The following is a 19004-nucleotide window of genomic DNA, read 5'->3' as shown; positions in this document are numbered from 1 at the left end:
CAGCTTTTTCCCCAGCTAACAATTCTTTATGTTTATTATTCATTGTCTGAAAAAGAACACATATTGTTAGTAGTGAGTATTGCACAGTGATCTTGACTTTGGCTTTTTAAATATGCTGGCGAAGGTCCCCGGGGACAAAAGAGCCTATAATAAACAGGTAGCAGGCATTTCAGCAGTTATTGGATTGAACTGCTTTTTTCAAAAGAGACCATTAAATTCATTGTCATTGCTGCAAGCATGGAAGGCTGCATAATCTGACGTCAATACCAGTTCTGCTGTTACCCAGTGGATTCATCATCACTCATTATGACCATATTTAATGATGTGTCTAGGCAGGAAAACCGAAGAGCTATTCCTGGGCTTCTGGATGGAAGCATTGCTGGGGTTTGTTTGGGACATCTATAAATATGCTATTTTTCTATTTCTTTTAGGGGTACTCAATAAATATAAACTTACCATTTGTGGGATGGCAAACATCCTAGCCCCTAAGCACAACTTAGGCACAGAGTTTGTATATGGTTTGAGTTTGAATGTAGGAAACTGATTCAAGGATGCTGTATGTTTTTTTTTTTTAACAAATGATAACATTTTTTGCTAGCACATCATAACACTTTTCAGAAGCTTTTACTCAGAGCACTCCAAAGTCCTGTACAAACATTTCTGGAAGTCAGAGAGAGCCTCAACATCCAAGGTCTGCCCAAGGAACAATGATGTTAGAATCCCCAATTTCGCTCTTCAAACACACAATGCTTCACTCAGAGAAACAAAATTACTCAAGCAGGAAGGAATTCAATAAGGATGCTTATAAAATTTTGGAAGTGCTAGGAGAGCGGAGTATAGGAAGTCCTCCATACAGCAGGAAGTTCAAGCAGAAAGCCTAAAAGGGCAGTAATAGCCTAAAAGGGCTAATTTCCAACAGCCAGCCAAGATCCAGAATATTATTTGCATCTACTTTATTTATTTAACAAAAGTTACCATTTAAAAGGTGTACAACCCATCACTGCTTTCTGAGGAATTCTTCCTTGTAATTCCCTGAAGGTAATCTCATTCTTGCTATTAAATACCCATCACATGTAACTGTCCTATTGTAATGCAGTTATTTGTGTTTATATCATTTCCCCTCTTAATATTATTGAGGACAGAATCTGTAGCCCCACATACCTTTGAAAAATACTACTGGTAACAAAAACTAATACCTACTACATATCAAACCCCCACTAATTATAAAGTATTTACTCAATGTCATTTAATAGATATGAAAACACTAAGAAAAAAATTATTGATATTTACATCTAGGAAACAAACACTCACAGTCAGCACTTGATAATGTAGTGGAGCTAAGATTTAACTCTGGTTTCTTAAGCCCGAAACCCATGCCATTCCCATGCTACTTCACCACCGTAACGTTAGAGAATTATGGAAATAAAAGGTGACCTACATGTTATCATGAATATCTCTGGTAATAGGGGATCATCTGTTAAATAGTCCATATGATTATGGGAAACTTTATTTCTTATAGTGTAGTTTCTTATTACAATGAACCTTTTAGAGTATGATACTCTCCACTTGATGAGTGTTTCAATATGACTAGAGAGTATAAAGATTCTAAAAGAGAAAAACTGTCTTTAGCTAAGGTTTTTGGAGAGCCCAGGCTGTCCACTGTACTATTGCAGGGGATATCACTCATGCCATGAGAATGGTATCCTGGGAGTAGTGCAGTGTAGTAACTCTGACTTTACGCCAGAAATTAGAACTTGTTAGGTGCTTTACAAACATTGACTGCTGATGTTAATGTGGAAGAGGAAAGAGAAGCTTTTAAAAAGTTCATTTAATAGTCTGTGAGTCTACTGTGTGACATAAAGACAGTAAGTGTAACTACTTTTAGGGTGGTTATGGAGATTAAATGAGTTATTACATGAAAACCCCTAGAAAAGTGTCTGGCATTAGTAAACACCCAGGAAGTACTACTTATTTCATTAATAATATTTATGTGATTATTTGCAGAAGATACAATGGAAACTAAAACATTGTCTCTGACTCTCAAGAAATTTACACTGCTTTATTCCCCTGAACATTGTTGCCTCTATAAGGAATGGAATCTCCCTCACTCACACCTTCTAAAGTCCAGGGAAATTCTATGCTTGTCAAGAACTCTATTTCTTCACCCAAAGGTGAGCATAGGATGTCCTGTTCTATTCCACCATGTTTCTAAAAATAAGGAGAAAAGATACATTTTTCTTACCAAACTACTATGATTACTAGGTATAAGGCCAGACTCTCAGGGCTCATTTCTTCTAAAGCTGCACCATCCCATACTATAGCAACCAGACACATATGGCTATTTCAATGCAGATTTTCATCAGTTAAACATAAAAACCAAATCCTTAGTTGTACTAGCCACATTTCAAGTGCTGAAGAGCCACATGTAACAAAAGACTACCTTGTGGGACAGTGCAGACATACAACGTTTCTGTTATCATAGAGAAGTCTATTGTATAACACTTCCCTAAAGTGACAGCAGCAAATATATCAAAAGTTTGAAGCGCCTATGAGATGCAGTTGTAAACTAATCTCTAGGACATCAGCTCAGTATTGCAAATGACTAAAAATAAGCAGTGAGCTCTCTGAGTTCAGGCAGCTTTGATAAGTATGTCAATAAAGACAAACGTTCATAAATATTTCTTAATTTTCACTGCCCCTCCAAAATAGAGTACCTCACCTTGTTGTCCTCCCTGAGTCTAACACATTACTGAGAGCATACTCAGTGATAGGATGGCTGGAAAGCAAAACTATTAATTCACCAGTTGTATTAGCAATGGAATCTGGAGCAAGGAGACATCAAAAAAGTGCTGATAACAATTTGAACTTTGGGACCAAGGATACCAACTCTAAGTTCCAAGACTTTGTGTGACACAGACAAGTTATTTACTTTCACAAAGCTCTAGTCTTTGTGCTAACCAAAAGGAGTACAATCAATTGTTGGAAGGATAGAAATAATCTGGTGTGTGTAAGACACTCATCATAGTGCCTGGCACATGGTGTAGGCTCTCCACAAGTGTGTGCTAGCATTGCCTAGATGTGGAAAGCCAGCAGAAACAGAAATGCTCATCTGAAACTGTGAGCAAACCATTTCTTTAGCCTGTGCCTTAGTTTTTATCTAGCCTTCATTCCCCTCAGCTTTGTTGCAAGGATTACATGAGGTTATATTTAGGATAGTACTGTATAAACTTTCAAACAACATAAAAATATTTTTACTTGCTTTATCTCTTTAATGAGGCTGATTATTTTCATGCCTCACATAGATTATTAGTATAAAATAGAGAGTATACATAAGAGATCTGTGGAAAAAATGAAAAAGAATTATTCTAATGCATGGTTTTGTTATTTCTCATGTCCTATTTCTCATGGGAAAACTTCAGGTTAATACAAGCACTTAACCTACCCCTTGACAGGAATGAGCATAAGTTGGATTAAACCAGCATGTTTCTGGAACACAGAGTATTATAAAAAACCCCTCCCCTCTTCTCAAGAGGTTAGAAGCTTTTCCAGAAACAAAGGAAGTCATTCATCATTAGTCAACAGTATTTTGCATTTGTTAAGACAGCAAATTCACTTTGACATTTTGTATTTACTTTCCTAGCAGATTTAGAGAGCTCATGAATGATTTGGAAAACTGTTCCAAAGTGGCATCTGACCCATTTACTACTGCAAGTAGGGCTCTCTGGGAGACCAGAGAAATGCCACAAGTCAAGGAGATGTCTTCTTAAAATTTTGCTCTTTCTACTTTAAAGAAAATAGATTTTGAATAAATCCTGACTCTAGAATTAAAATGTCATATTGCAAGTCATACATCAATGTTAATTCTTTGGCATTCTATTAGTCCACTGGCTGGCTTTACTCATACTCTTGTCCTTATCACAGAAGGAAGAGGGATAAATAAAAGATGAAAGCCTTTCAAAATGAAGAAGTGAAGAAAAGTGCCAGAATCTAGGTCTTGGCCTTTATTAACAGCTCAGAAAATTCATTCTCATGGGGAAAAAAATTGCAAGGATTGAAAATAACACAGAAATGATCATCTGAATCCTAAAAGTGCACATTTATTGTCCTATTAAAACGTACAGCATTTACTACAAACTGCATAGTGAGGTGTGTTATTCACCTTGGTTAAGAGCAGATGTCTAAATTATATTGTCATGTGGAATGAGGATAGGCTGTCAGGAATGCCAAAATCTCCTAGGTCCTTTTCTGTGGAATTTCTATTACAATTACTTTCTCCTGATTTCCTCTGATGTTGGGTATTCAATTAAAGGAAGGTAGCTTTCATGACATTTTAATGTTTACAGTTTTCTTCCCTGACAACCTCTCAACATTCCCCATGGGTAATCTTGTCAGCCTTGGGAATTCACCCTTCCACACCTACTCAATTGGTCCCATATGTAACTCCTTGCCTGGAGTGCACTATAATTCATTCATTCATTTATTCATCTGTCCATTCATGCACCATTTAATCATCCATTGACCCATATCTCCATTATTCATTTTCTTTTAATATGTATTATGAGGTGCTGGGAATAAAACAAAACTGTAGGCTAATATACATCTTCTTTCCTTTGTCTTTGTTTTCCCTCATCCTTGGGGTTTATCATAGACAATTTTAAAAGTACACCTCCAGAGCTGAATTTTGGTTGAGAAAGTTGGACTTCTTCATGATATTTTTAAAAATCTCCTATTAATTTCCTAGCGTATGCCCTATAGTTCCTGCTCTAAATATATTCTTTTCAAGTCTCCAATTTTATTCATGAAAATTTTATTCATGTACCCTCTATGTACAAAAAAGAGATGGAACTTCCACATGGGTCTTCATGTTCCCTTTTCTTAAATCATGCACAGAAAGGTCATGAATTGTTCCTATTATTTTTTCTGGATCCATCTCTTGTATCCATAATAATATAGAAAATTCTTTTGAAAGTAGGACTACACACTAGCATCATTTCAAAAGCCATAATGCCAAACTCAGTGCTGTGGGCTAGAAACTCAATAGACAATGCTTCACAAAAAAAAAATCAAAAAAAACAAAACAAAACAAAACAAAAAACAGGCAAAACTTAGCTCAAGATCCAGCAAATTCTCCCACAAAAGCAAACAGGCATTTGCAGTAAGATGAGACACCAGGACTGAATTCCTAGAACAAAGAGAATCTCACAATAGTACTGCTCATGGCTCAGAGGGCAGAACTAGAATTAAAAACAGAAAAAAATGTAAGAAATCAGACTCTTGGGTAAGAAGGAGGAATTTTTAACACTTAAAATTTGCCAACTATAAACCTGATTCAATCAGGAACGCTTCTTTCATTGCCACAAACCCCAATACCAAAGCAGTGTTCTCAATGTTGGTAATGGCATGAAGATGTATTCAACTATAAAAGTCAGAATACCTGGGAGTTGTCCTTAACATTTGTCTCTTCCTCTTTACCAACCCACCAACACATCCAAACCAGCACCAGTTCTGCCCTACCTACTTAGATATCTCCCCAGTCCATTCTCAAGACTCCATCCACTCTATTACCCCCATACTTCAAGATATCATCCACTGCCCAGATCACTCCAATAATCTGTCTTGTCTACCCCCATCCTCACTTGCTCCCCTCCAAACGATACTCCACGTAATACCCACAGTGTTCTTCAGTAAAGAGCTAATCTTTGTATTGCCCTGCTTAAAGCCTTTCTATGCTTTCCTATTGTTCTCTTTGGAAATTTTCAATCCTTAATTTGTCTAACAAGTGAAACATGAGCCCACCTCTCTTTCTCAGCTTTGTTAGATAATACAGGTCTACCTTTGTTTCACTGCTTTCCAAACACACTGGCCTTCCCTCAGTTCCCTAGACATGTCATGCTTCTTCTCATGCAAGGAACTTCACACTGCTGGGTTGGAGATTAGACCAGCTAACTACTCACCTCTTACCTGTCGTTGTGTATATGAGTGAGTTAAAATGAAAATCCAGAAACAGAAGCCTTTAGCTGTCATCCAGTTCTAAAGAAGAAAATAACACCAGAGGTATCACATCAGATGCAACATTATTTACATAGAACTAAAAAACATGAAAATTTTCTTTTGGGTCCCCCATCCCCCTCCACCTCTTGCCTTTTTTTTTTTTCATCCTACTGAAAACCACCATCAAAGTCCACCAGATGTAAGATTTACCCCACCTACACCTGTCCTATTTTGGTATCTCTGGAATTAGCTCTATTCCTTTTTTCATCAATCTTCGTCCTAAAAGTCCTTTTTGATCCCATTCTTCAAGTCCCTGCTATCAATTTCCTAAAGTAAGTTGATGAGCTAAAAAGAATGTGGAGAATGGAAAAAGCAGGGTTACTGAACCTGGAATACTGAGCTCATGATCCAACTCTGCTATATAAATGCCCTACAATACTAAGTACATCACTCCTCATTCCCTACATTTTATTATAAAGCATCATTTTCGATTGTCCTCTACATCTCCAGGGCTTTTCCCATGTTGTTCCACCTGTTAGAATCACTCTTCACACTGCCCCCTTCTGCCTTACTCTTACTTTGATGATCCCTCCCCAAGAAGTTCTTGCCTTAGTCCCTAAGTTTGCATTTGTTCCCCTTATATGCAATCCCTTGACATTCTCCACTTCCCTCATAAGTGCACTAATCATACATGGTAATTATCTTCTTTCAAATTCACTTTCTCTCACCAACTTTCAACTCCAAGGAGGCAGAAGAGATGAACATCTTGTTCACACTTATATTCCCCAGGGTCTGGCACTGTACCAGTATAAACAGTCAAATTATGTTGAGTGAATAAAATACAAAGGGAGACTCTATTCATTTACCTCTAAACTCTACAGAGTTGTTATGGGGTTTAACTTATTATATATTTAAATATGCCAAGTACAGTGTCTGGTAAAAATAACTATTTAGTTTTGTCTAGCAAATAGCAGTGGTTCAATAAATATCATTAATTCATTCACCCACATGTATTTACAGCTATCACTGGCTAAATTTATTACTCCTTTCAAAATAATGTATTTTGGTTAACATGTACCTTTTCGAAAATACAAAGTTTTTATTTATTAAACAAAATTGAGGTTTCATAGCAGGCAACCAGTTGAACACCTAGTCAGGTAGTCTTTTTCATCCTTGAATCACAACACAATGGACATACCCCTCTTTCTGTCTATATGGAGATCAAACATTGCCAGAATTGTTCTCTAAAGTTACTATGGTCAGGGAAGATCTGCCTGATGGGACTAACAGGATTACTGGCAAGACTCCTGGTAGCCCTGCAGCACTCATGGGAAGAGGGCAAGAGAAAGCAATGCTACCTGGGAAAAGGGCAAGAGGAAGCAATGAGGAGTCAGTGGCAGCCTACAGCTCACCAAGCAGTAAAAATCTATCAGGTGAATGGACACTGGTTTCTACCATCGCTGAGTTCCCTTGGCCTATGTGTTGTCGTTTGCTTCTTGCCTTTTTAGTCCATTCTGGCACCATCGGTTTCCCTCCTCTGCCACATTAGTCTGGTCCTCCATGCTGATGGTAGTTGTCTATAAACTGACTGTGCTCTCAACCAGAAATGGTGGCAATGAAAGAAGCACATTGAGTTAGAGAGCTTTGGCTTTCATAAAGCTGACTGCTCCCTTTTTGGTCCATTGCCTCTCTGCCTTCTCCTCTCCCTGCTTCTCCCACCAGCTGTTCTCTTCTCCCCTTCCTTGCTCACAACTTTCCCATTAGTTGTTTTTTATCCTTCTCCCTCTGCTAATCCTCTATTTCCTCCTGCTGCCATTATCATCCTTGAGTCCTTTTCTGACACCCATTTCACTTCAAATGCTATATGGTAAACACATTGAACAAAAAGGTAGAGAAAAAAATGAGTCTAGCACAGTGAATGGAATACAACTATACCTTCTTTATGGTTTTCTTTCTAGAGGTCTGAAAATAGATCACTTGAGTAATTTTCACTTAAAATTAGTGTAATAGCAACACCTTTGTAACTTAAAGGTAAAGACTTATCATTCTAAGAATTATATCTAAACATTTCCAGAACTGGGGTCACATATTTCTAACAGGGAAACTTCTTAAAGCATGACAATGTTTCAAATAGCATCTAGCCACAGTAGTTCCTCATACTTTTTCAGGAGTTAAAGGAAAGGAAACTTTGATCTATCTCAATGGTTAAATCCTCTCGTAAGCAGCTCATAAACCTGAGAATTATACCAAGACCTGCATAATGGTTCCATGTTGATCCCTGCTCCTCCATTCCATCTATATGAGTTTCTCAGAGACATGGTAGGCTACCAGCCAGAGTGAAGCTGATTCTAGAGCTTGAAGATGGGAGAACAAGCCTTGGTAAAGAAATATTTATCTTAAGTAGTAAGCAATGAAGCAAACAAAAGAAAAAAATAGTCAATTGTTCTCAAAGTCCTAGGACCAGGAGTCTCAGTATCCATTCCTTAGAAATATTTTGGAAATACAAATTTCTTGCTCCCACAAAAGACCTCCTGGGTCAGAAACTGATTCCATAACCAATTGAGAACTCCTGGCCTGGATGAATCAGGTAAGATTTCAGGTGCAGATGTGATTTAAAATGAAGTGAAACAAATAATTACAATGTAGAAATGACAGAGAAAGGTAAGTGAAGGCCTTTTCCCCTATATTTGTGTCTGAACTTTACATCTCTACTTTGACCCTTGATGTTAAAAAGGTGATTGCTTTATTATCATTTTTTAATTCACACTGATACATTTAGTCACAAATTTCATCTATTCTGAGAAATAATTTCCTGGTAAATGTCTTATTCTTTCATTTACTTTTTCCTCTCTTTGTCTTCTAGGATCACTGCATACATTTTACACTAATATTTCATTATTATCCATCTCTTGTGAGATGAATTCCTCTTAGGCCATTGGATAGAGGAGGTTGTCTTTTTTTTTTTTTTTTTATGGAGGAGGTTGTCTTATCAGAGAGGAGCTAAGGTGAATTTTCCTTCTTAGCAATAACTCTTGTTATGACAAAAATTTGGATGTGAATACCTTAATATCTATTTCTTGCAGCCAATAAAGATTAACACTGCAAACCTGATCACAAGGCACACTCTCCTCCCTCCTCTCAGTCCTACCAATAGTTTGCAGCAAACATGATTTACTATTTGCATCCCCTCTGAACTCTTCCTTCTCTGCCTATTATGACTTCAAGTAAAACTGAATCCAGAGAAAGTCTTGCATTGACCTTCCCATCTACTTCCCACTTGATAAAGAGAGGATTATTGGTTTTTTTAAATGTTTTTAAATATTTTTAAGGTTTAAAAAGTGTTTAAAGTTTGTAATTCCTAGTAGGAAAACGTTATCTGAATGAATACCCTAATGGCAAACCACTGTAGAATGTTTCAGTTGCATGTGGGGCAGAGGGGTAGGGATTCTCTTCATAGTACCCCAGCTTTCTTCTTGAGAAGGTCAGAAGTACACTGATTGTATTATTGCGACATCCATTAGGTGATCGAAGTTGCTTTTCCTTCAGCAAGGGCGCTGTCAGAAGGGCATTTGTTTGACCTCCAAATTTGGCTGACAATTTACTGAGGAGATTCATAACCTTTAGGTTGCTCTGATATTTTGACATATTTGCTGGGTTCTGGGCTACATCCTGGAAGGCCACCATAATTTCTGGATCCTGCATGGCAGCAAGAACCTCTGGGTCACTAAGAATTTCATTGAGCCCAGGCATTCCTGCCATTCCAGGCATCCCCCCTGCCATTCCAGGCATTCCTCCAGGAAAATTACTACTAGGCATTCTCCCTGAAAGCCACCTGGGAAAGAGCCAATACTGAGTTCCCCTGATTGTCACCTGTCTGGCTTCTTCCTCCCTCTGGGCCCTTTCATGTTCTTCCCAAGCCTTCTTAACTCTTTCTATTCTTTCTTTGATCTCTCGCTCTTCACGTTTTCATTCATACTTCCTCCGATGTTCAGCAATTTTCTGGGCCCTGGGTTGAACTTCTTTCAGCATTGCACTAGCATCTTCATCATAATCCAGTTAACAAGCAAGGGCAAGATCATGTGCTGCTTCTTCCCAATGACCCAGAAGTCTGTGTGCTTTCCCTTGCCACTTGTAAGGCTGTGCTGAATCAGGATTTATTTCAATAGCTCTGTCATAGTCTCGAATGGCAGCATTTGGCTTCTGTAATTTGATGAAGACACTGGCTTTCTTGGCATACAAAATGGCTAAGCGAGGATTCAGTTTGATGGCACCTGTGAACAAGCCAACGGCTTTCTGTAGTTCACCATCATTTAGGGCATCGATGGCAGCCACTTTTTTTTTTTATCATTTGCCTGATCCATCATTTCCTCGGTTATCTCTACATTTTCATCTCCCATTTCTTGAGGGGTATCAAGTATCTGGTTCAATTACACCTTCATTGTCAATTTCTAGATCACTTTCCTCACTTGGTGGTTCGTCTGTCTTTATGTTTTCCTCCGTCTTCTTACTATCTGTTTTTGTTTCCTTGATGTTGTCTTCTGATTTAGTTTTATGAGTAGCAGGTGGTATTTTACCCCCCATGCTCTCCACCCACTCCCGCAGGAAGCGCATTTCCTCGGTGTGCAGAATGCTCGGGTCCTGCTTACACATTTTCACGAAGGCCCGAAGCTCGCTCACTTTGCAGGGTCCATGATTCAGAGGCCCTGGCGGGCGGCGGGCGGCGGGCGTGGCTGAATGAGGATTATTGGTTTTGAACCCCAGATATGCCACTACTAGTGAGAACAGACAAATCAATGTTGTCTGGGGTCTATAGCTACAGCCATCCTCTCTAGAACATTCTGACACTTTTCTTCTTTAATTACATACTATTTGACAGCCCTTGTTCATATATTATGGTTTGGAGTTACCAAGACTTTAGTTTCATCAAACATGTATTGGCATGTTTTTGCTTCTTCTCTTTGTTGCTTTATGATGGTTTCTGAAAGTAAGAAATCCAGAACACCAGACAAAATGAGAAAACATGTCCTATGGATTCCCTCTTCTATGTAATCTTCTTTCTATTTTCACATCCTTTGTCTAGATTTTTATCACTTCTCATCTGGAATCTGTAGCCTCCTAACTGGTCTCTCTGCCTACAGTTAGATTTTGTACCAATCTTTCTTCCAATAAGATTATATCTTTAAAGTTCAGAATTATCATGTTAGCCTCTTATTGAAAATCCTCCAAGGACTCCCTTTAGCTTCCAGGACAAAGTTCAGATACCTCTACTCAGCACCAAAGGCTGTTGATGATTAGCTATTGCATAACACTCTAGTTATATTCTTTCATTCACTCATTTACTCTCTCATTCATTACTTAATACCTAGGTATCCACTGGCAAACACTAAAAATACAATAATAAATAAAGAATATGTGCCCTGATGGAGCTTCTGATGGACAAATATTAGACAAATAGATGCCTACATTCATATAATTACAAACTGTGATTAAAGCATTAAATGGTAAAGATGGGATGCCATGAGCCACAATAGCCTGGTTAGGGGAAGCATAATACAAACTGTGGTATGGTCAGAGTTTATCAATCTTCAGAAGTGACATTTGAGTTAAGACCTAAAGGATGACCTGAAGTTAGTAAGAGTGCTCAAAGGAGAATACTTCAAAAAGGCATTATGAAAGGAGGTTTGAGAGGGGAAAGAACTTGGCATTACTGAAATACCTTTTTGCACAGGCATTATTTCCTCCAAACATACCAATTTCTCTGGGGCTCCCTAAATTAGAAATATTTCAGGATTCAGTGTCATCACATGTGCAAGTACCTCTCCTTAGAATGTTTATCTGATTCTTTGTTCACCTTTCAAAGCTCAGCCAATTTGTTACCCCTTGTAGTAATGTACCTGTAATGTAGTAGTACCCTGATGATGTGAATAGCCCTGATTCTTCTTCCCATTGTGGACAGTGTGTTCAATTCATGCTGAGTTTGATTCTAGGTTCATGCAGGTGGCTTTCTTTGGTCAGGAGAAAGTTAGCGAATACGATGCAACCAAAGGCTTGAAAAGGACTTAACACTGAGGCCTATTCTCTTGCTTTATCTTGCACCTCTGCCTTCACTGTAAGATCATGTCCAGGCAGCCTGGTAAAGAGATGTTACAGAAACAAGGCAAAGAGCCAAGACCATACTAGAACAGCTAACAGCCATTTGACCCCCAAATATGTGATAGCTCTCAGTCAAAATCAGCCAAATTGCCTACCTGACCCTCATCTGGTAGACACATGAGCAAGCTGAGCCAATAGCAGCAGAACCCTCCAGCCAACAGTTACATTCATGAAAAATAATAAATGGTAGCTGGATAAGCTGCTGAGTTTTAGAGTAATTTCTTTTTTAAAAATTTTATTTATTTTTTCATAAGAGACACACAGAGAGAGGCAGAGACATAGGCAGAGGGAGAAGCAGGCTCTCTGCAGAAGCCCAATGCAGAGAACCAATCTGAACCCAGGATCATGCCCTGAGCCAAAGCAGACACTCAACCCCTGAGCCACCCAGGTGTCCCTTAGAGTAATTTCTTACAGAGCATGGTGATGATTGTAAAGCAATAATCCTCCTCTAAAAATCTTTTGGAGGGAGGCCTGGGTTGCTCAGCAGTTGAGCATCTGCCTTTGACTCAGGGTGTGATCCCAGGGTCCGGGATTGAATCCCACATTGGGCTCCTGCAGACAGCCTGCTTCTCCCTCTGCCTATGTCTCTGCCTCTCTCTCTCTGTCTCTCATGAATAAATAAATAAAATCTTAAAAATATATTTTTTGGATCTACTCAGGCAGAATTAATTCTCCTAGTCTTCAGTCTCATTGCACCTTGAATTTCTCTGTCATTGCACTTTTCTCAGAGTGCCAAAATTGGTTTACTTGTTTAATTTCTCCATGACGATGGAAATGATCATTTACCTTTGTCTCACTGAGAATTAGCAATATCTGACATTTTCACATTTAATAAGTACTTACTAAGTGTTCTTAATTAAAGATGAATGAGCACATTATTAAGAGGAAAATGAATAAAAGTCAAAATGATCAGGAAGTCTTCCTAGAAGGATCTAATAGAATGTAATCTCCATGATAACACTAGTTCCTTATTTATCTTGTCCACTACCATAAACAGCCCCTAACACAAAGCTAGGTACTCAAATATTTGTTGAAGTGCATGACTAGATAGATGAGAGAAGGAATTTGAGAGGCGAATCTTGAGATGAGCTCTCCCCTCTCCATTACCATTTATCCCCAAGAGTTCCATAGATTTAGCAGAATTGCTATCAGTATGTGCTCAGCAGCTCCATTTCTATTTCCCCATAGCAATCCTCTTCTTTATGGAAGCCACAGAGTCATCATCCTCAGACATGGAAGTAGGGGTCACTTTCCCAGACCCATCAGATAGCTGAGATTTTAAGATAACAAAGGTTATTACAATGTACTTCTGTGAAACCTTTAAGTAAAAAGGAGGGTTGGAGGAGATATAAATATGAGGGGATGAGTTTGGCTTATTGATTGTTTTTTATGTTAATAAAGGTGGTTTTCAGGGAAGAAAAATATCAAAGCCAGACTTCTTTTTTAAATCTAATTTCCCTAGGCTTTGAACCTATATCAATCCAGGCAGATACCTATAATATTCATTTTTATTTATAATTATACATGAGTGAAAATAGCTACTTATTAATATACAAATCCCTCATTATCTCCATTTATGGGGAAACCCTTGGGTAACTTTCTAACCTCCTGAGTTCCAAGTTTACCAAAATCTCTATCATTCTTAAGTAAAAGAAAACACTTATTCCATTAATTGCCTTTTTTACAGACTTTTTTTACCTCATTACTTCACATTCAGAAACAAGTTTGCTAACTCCACTTATTGTTCCTAGAAGAAAGATTCATGTGATCATTTAAAGGAGGAGACATTCTTTGATTGGAAATACCCAATTAGTTCCTTTTACTCCCTTTACCTCCAAAGAAGACAACAAGATTAAACACTGTGAGTAGCCAGAAAAGTAATGGTTCTGGCCATTTCCTTCTCATTATAGCTGCCATCATAAATAAAGAAGTTCAGTACAATGAAGTGTTTAAACTTATTACCACAGCTAAAGAGGCCCATCAACAAACAGAACCTCTAGGGAAATTCACAAAAAAATAGAGAATTTTTTATACTTGCTTTTTTTCTCCAATAAGCCTTTTTTGATTAGACAAATCTAATTTCACATATATTTAATTAACTATAATTCCACCCTTAGTCCCCAAAACTACCTTTTTAGAAAAAAAAAAGTCATATGCAATATTTGGTTCTGTTTATTAAGAAGAACTCATTGTCTTTTGAAGTCCTGGGGCTTCCAACTATAGTTTTTAATTAGTCATACCTATAGAGATGTATTATTATAAGACATAATAATAACAATGACAATAATCACCACTATACTATGTATTGAGTTCTTACTTAGTGCCAAGCACTTTAGATGCATGAGCTTTAATCTTTATAACAATTCAATGAGTTTAAGTGTTATTGACCACAATTTATGCAGATAGTTTTGCTAGAACCCAATTTAAGACACCTAACAAGGTGCCCAAAGCATAAGACCTCTATAAATGCTAACCATTATTATAATTGTATAGCTATTTTTTAAAAAACCTCCAAGGAATAATGAAACACAATTTAGTGAAGGTGGCTCTAAAAAGAGCTGAGATAGTATATTCCAAATAAGAAAGTTTCTGGTGGTCTAACTGGTTTAGGAATAGTTTAGAATATTTAGAATAGCTCCTCCCTAGCTTCTGCACCTAAGCAGCAGCATCACCCCTATATTTCCTACTTAATCCCTAATTATTATTAAAATATATATCCACAATGACAAGGAAAAAGCCTTGAGAGTAAATAGGTTCATTACATGATGTCAGGCTATATGATCCAAGCCAGAAGCAAGAGGCCATATTAGGTGAGAACTACTGGCTTAGTTGCAAATGCCAGGTATCAGCTAGGATAACTCACTGCTATTCGACAATCTTGAGCCTACCAATCTGAGCTACCCATAATGTGTGTGTGTGTGTGTGTGTGTGTGTGTGTGTCTGTGTGATAAGAGCTACCCACAAAAAAAAAAAAAAAAAAGAGCTACCCACAATGTTAATTGGCTTAATCATATTTAATTGGTTTCCTGCCCTTCCCTATTTCACTTACCTCCCGCGGTTTCCTGGAATCACCTCACAACTAAATAACTTGCACTAAAATTCTTGTCTTGAGATCTCCATCTGACAGATGCAAGATTTTTTTACCATTAAATTGTAATAAGATCAAAATTTCACTCCTACTAAATGCAGATTGACCAAACAAAATGAAAAAGTATGTAGCTGCTTTATACTCTATAACCATTCCAATCTTTTCACAAGCCTCTAAAGCTAGACAATAGTATGGAGCCTGAAAAAACATATACACAATTAATAATCAACTTTTAATTGGTTGATAAAAGAAAAAGACCTTCCAGATTTAAACTATACTCTATCCTCCCAGTTTTTCATCCCCTTGTTTCTACTTACCAAGATGGCATCAGTGTACATTGGGTCGGATGTGCTAAGTATGTCCCTATAGTAGATGTGTAAAAGGGAACTTCTAAAGCTTTAATGATTCCTTTTGTAAAGTGGCTGAGTAAGGGATCCCTGGGTGGCTCAGCGGTTTGGCGCCTGCCTTTGGCCCAGGGCGCGATCCTGGAGACCCGGGATCGAATCCCACATTGGCCTCCCGGTGCATGGAGCCTGCTTCTCCCTCTGCCTGTGTCTCTGCCTCTCTCTCTCTCTGTGACTATCATAAATAAATAAAAATTTAAAAAAAAAAAGTGGCTGAGTAGGTCTGCTCCCTGAATTAACAACAATGGGATGCAATAGCCCCATTTGAGTTTTTGTAATACCATGATGCTAACTTTGGCTGAAATCCTTGTCCCAGCCATTTTCTTCTGCTCAAGTCTTCCTGCCCCTCATAGGCCATCCATAGCTTGTCTCTTCCGCTGAACCCATGAATCCTCTGGGTACTCCACAGACCATGGGAAGCCAGAGAGTTTCTTCTGTCGTGTCTCTGAAGACTTTTTTCTCTGTCAATGCCATTTAATCTAGATTGTGCCATGCATAAGTATGGAGACTTCCCTAGAAGCTTATTAAGGAACCATACCACTAGACTCTTCTCCTAATGTTTTCATGCTACTTCAAAGTTATCTGGATATTTCTACTATCTGACGTGCCATCTGGGTTCTACCCTGAAAGGGAGAAAAAACATAAATGCCTATTTCTTACTTCTGCTCTGTCTCTCCTTCCACTTTTTATCTTTATGGCCCCAGCCAAATGAGATGGGATGTTCTCTCCTTCTATATCACATCAAGAGTTCCCTCAGACCCTACCATATAAAAATGCTCCATGAGGGTCACTCAGGTGGATCAGTCAGTTAATGTCTGCCTTTGGCTCAGGTCATGATCCTAGGGTCCCAGGGTCCTGGGATCAAGCCACACAGGGCTGCTGATCAGCAAGGAGTCTGCTTTTCCCTCTCTTTCTTCCTCTGCCCCTCTAGTCCCTCCTGCTTGCTTTCTCACTCCCTCAAATAAATAAATATATAAAATCTTTTTTAAAAAAAAAAAAAAGCTCTATGATTTGGAGACCCAGACATGGCTACTGATTGGGTAAAAGAGGAAATTAAGAAATTTCCATAAGGCTTGGATTTAAAGATCATTGTCTCAGTACAAGAAGTCCCCTTTGAGACTTAAAGCAGGCCAATACTTCTGTTCTGTACCCCTGGTACCGTGGGCCTCATGGCTCTCAGCCTTGAAATAGAAGGCTACAAGCCAACATAATCGAAGAGGAAATTAAAATCATCAGTCTAATGTGTTTAAAATATCTGTGTCACGTATGTGAAATGCCTAAAATGGTACACAGCTCATAGCAAATGGACTCTTGGGTCCAGTGCTGAAATTGAAAGAGACTATGATGGAAGGTTTGCATTTAGATGGAGCCCTGATGGGATAGATAAAATTTGAAGAGACAGAGATGGGCAAAAGCATTCCAAGCAGAGAGAGTAGTCAGAGCAGAAAACGGGGCATAAATTAGGATCCAAAACATTAAAGGGTCAGGGTAAGGGTTTTGAACTTTATTCTATATGCAGTGAACAATGAAACAATGAAAGTGAGTCTTTGAGCAAAGAAAAGAAATGCCTTTAAAAAGCTTTAAAAAAAAAGACCAATATGACAGCAATTCTGATATGAAATTTGTACCATTGTTATATAGTAAATAGAAATTGAAACATTCAGAGTTCAACAGGCAAGATTCCAAAATAGGATGATGCTTAAATAAGATATTCTTCCCCCTTCCTAAATTATTTCTTGGTGCCAAAATAGGAACTGACCAAAATCCCAGATCCAACAGGGATAGTCATTATAAAAGTAGTCATATACATAGATGACAAATAATTTATTTTAAAAGACCATATTATTCTCCATCAATTAGTGTACTTTTCAAAATGAATCTGCTTCTGCTATTTTATGATACTTTTTAAAAGTATTTTGAAATTATTTTTAATTCTAGTACTTTTATTAAGAAAACATTTTACAGGTAATCTAACAACTCCCTGAGCAATTTAAAACATATACTGTTTTACTTGTCTAAACCCCTTCTAAGGAGTTAATCTAAAGCCTAATAATTATAATAAAGGCAGACATTCTCATGCCAGTTGTCAGCAGACTTAAATATAACCAACTTAAAGGAAATTTCACAGCACTGAGATGTCCTAACAGAAGTACATGAGATACCTACTAGTGTAATGTGAAGGATTATCATAAATATTTTATACTTATATGTCATTTGTTAAAAATAAAGTACATGGTGTCCTAGATTGTCTGAGAGAGCTTTGCATAATTTCTAATTCACAACTTTGATAATTACCAGAGTGGTTCTCAGCCAATAGTATAGAGTAGCCAAGAGCCCATAAAAGCATGTTCAGATGAGGCTTTCAAATGCAGCAACCATGTGGGCCAACCTTCTTTTGTTTTAATTTCATGCCAGCTCATTCTGAACATCAAGGAAAAGACTTTAATTGTTTTATTTTGGATGTGCTAAAACTGAAATGCTAATTTTAAAAATATCCTCCAGGGCACCAAATACCTACATCAGACACAGTAGAACTAAAATTAATTTTTAATCACTAAAATGATCCTGAAAATGGAGCAAACTAAGTACATTAGAAAAAAACTAGTGATTTCAAAACGGAAGCAAAGTAATATTTTATTGTAATCTGTAAGTAGGTTTAAAAATCCTGCACTGTAGCATGGAGTATTTGGTACTTAAACTCATCTGATTTGGTATTTGGGCTCATCTGATTTAGCTGTCTCTATAACTGAACTCTGAGTTATATTAATCAACTACAGAAAAAAATGTCACTTTTAATTGGATAACAACAAAAGATTTACCCAAACTACACATAACCATTTTTAAAAATAACTGATTTGTAAATTCTAAATTAAAGAATTATATGTTTATGTGAAACATTGTACATTAAAAACGCATACACAGTATGAACAGATATTCCATATTAAATACTCTGTATTTTGTTATTTTCACCACATCCCACCCCATTAGCATTAAAATAATGTGACAATGCATGTTTTTTCTGCGTTGTATGAGAGGAGCCCACAACATGTAATACTTAATATATCAATATTATTAGCTATTTCCCTTTATAAACCATACCTCAAAACATATGCAATTTTTAAAAGATTACACTAAAATGTACATGTAATGATAAGATGTAGCAGGATTGTGGAAACTGATTACTATTTCAGAGACATTGCCATTACTTTTCCTGGAAGATGTTTTGAAGGGGGAAAAATAATTCTTTAAGTTCAAAGGAAACACCAAGTCAAAGAAATGTCTTTGGACCCTCAAGTAGTATTTCTAAGGAGATATAAACATTTTGGACTCTTCCAGGAAGGAAATCAAGTGGAAAACTTGTAAGTATT

The 19004-nt window shown here is 37.5% G+C and overlaps 1 pseudogene; it reads right to left on the bottom strand.

The window, feature by feature from the left end:
• Positions 1-9363: 9363 nt before the first annotated feature.
• Positions 9364-15570, bottom strand: LOC112925633 (hsc70-interacting protein pseudogene; annotated as a pseudogene).
• Positions 15571-19004: the final 3434 nt, after the last annotated feature.

The sequence above is a fragment of the Vulpes vulpes genome, chromosome 11 (assembly GCF_048418805.1).
Source record: "Vulpes vulpes isolate BD-2025 chromosome 11, VulVul3, whole genome shotgun sequence".
Lineage (NCBI taxonomy): Eukaryota > Metazoa > Chordata > Mammalia > Carnivora > Canidae > Vulpes > Vulpes vulpes.
The sequence above is the reverse complement of the archived record's forward strand: the minus strand, read 5'-3'. Positions and strand labels throughout refer to the sequence as shown.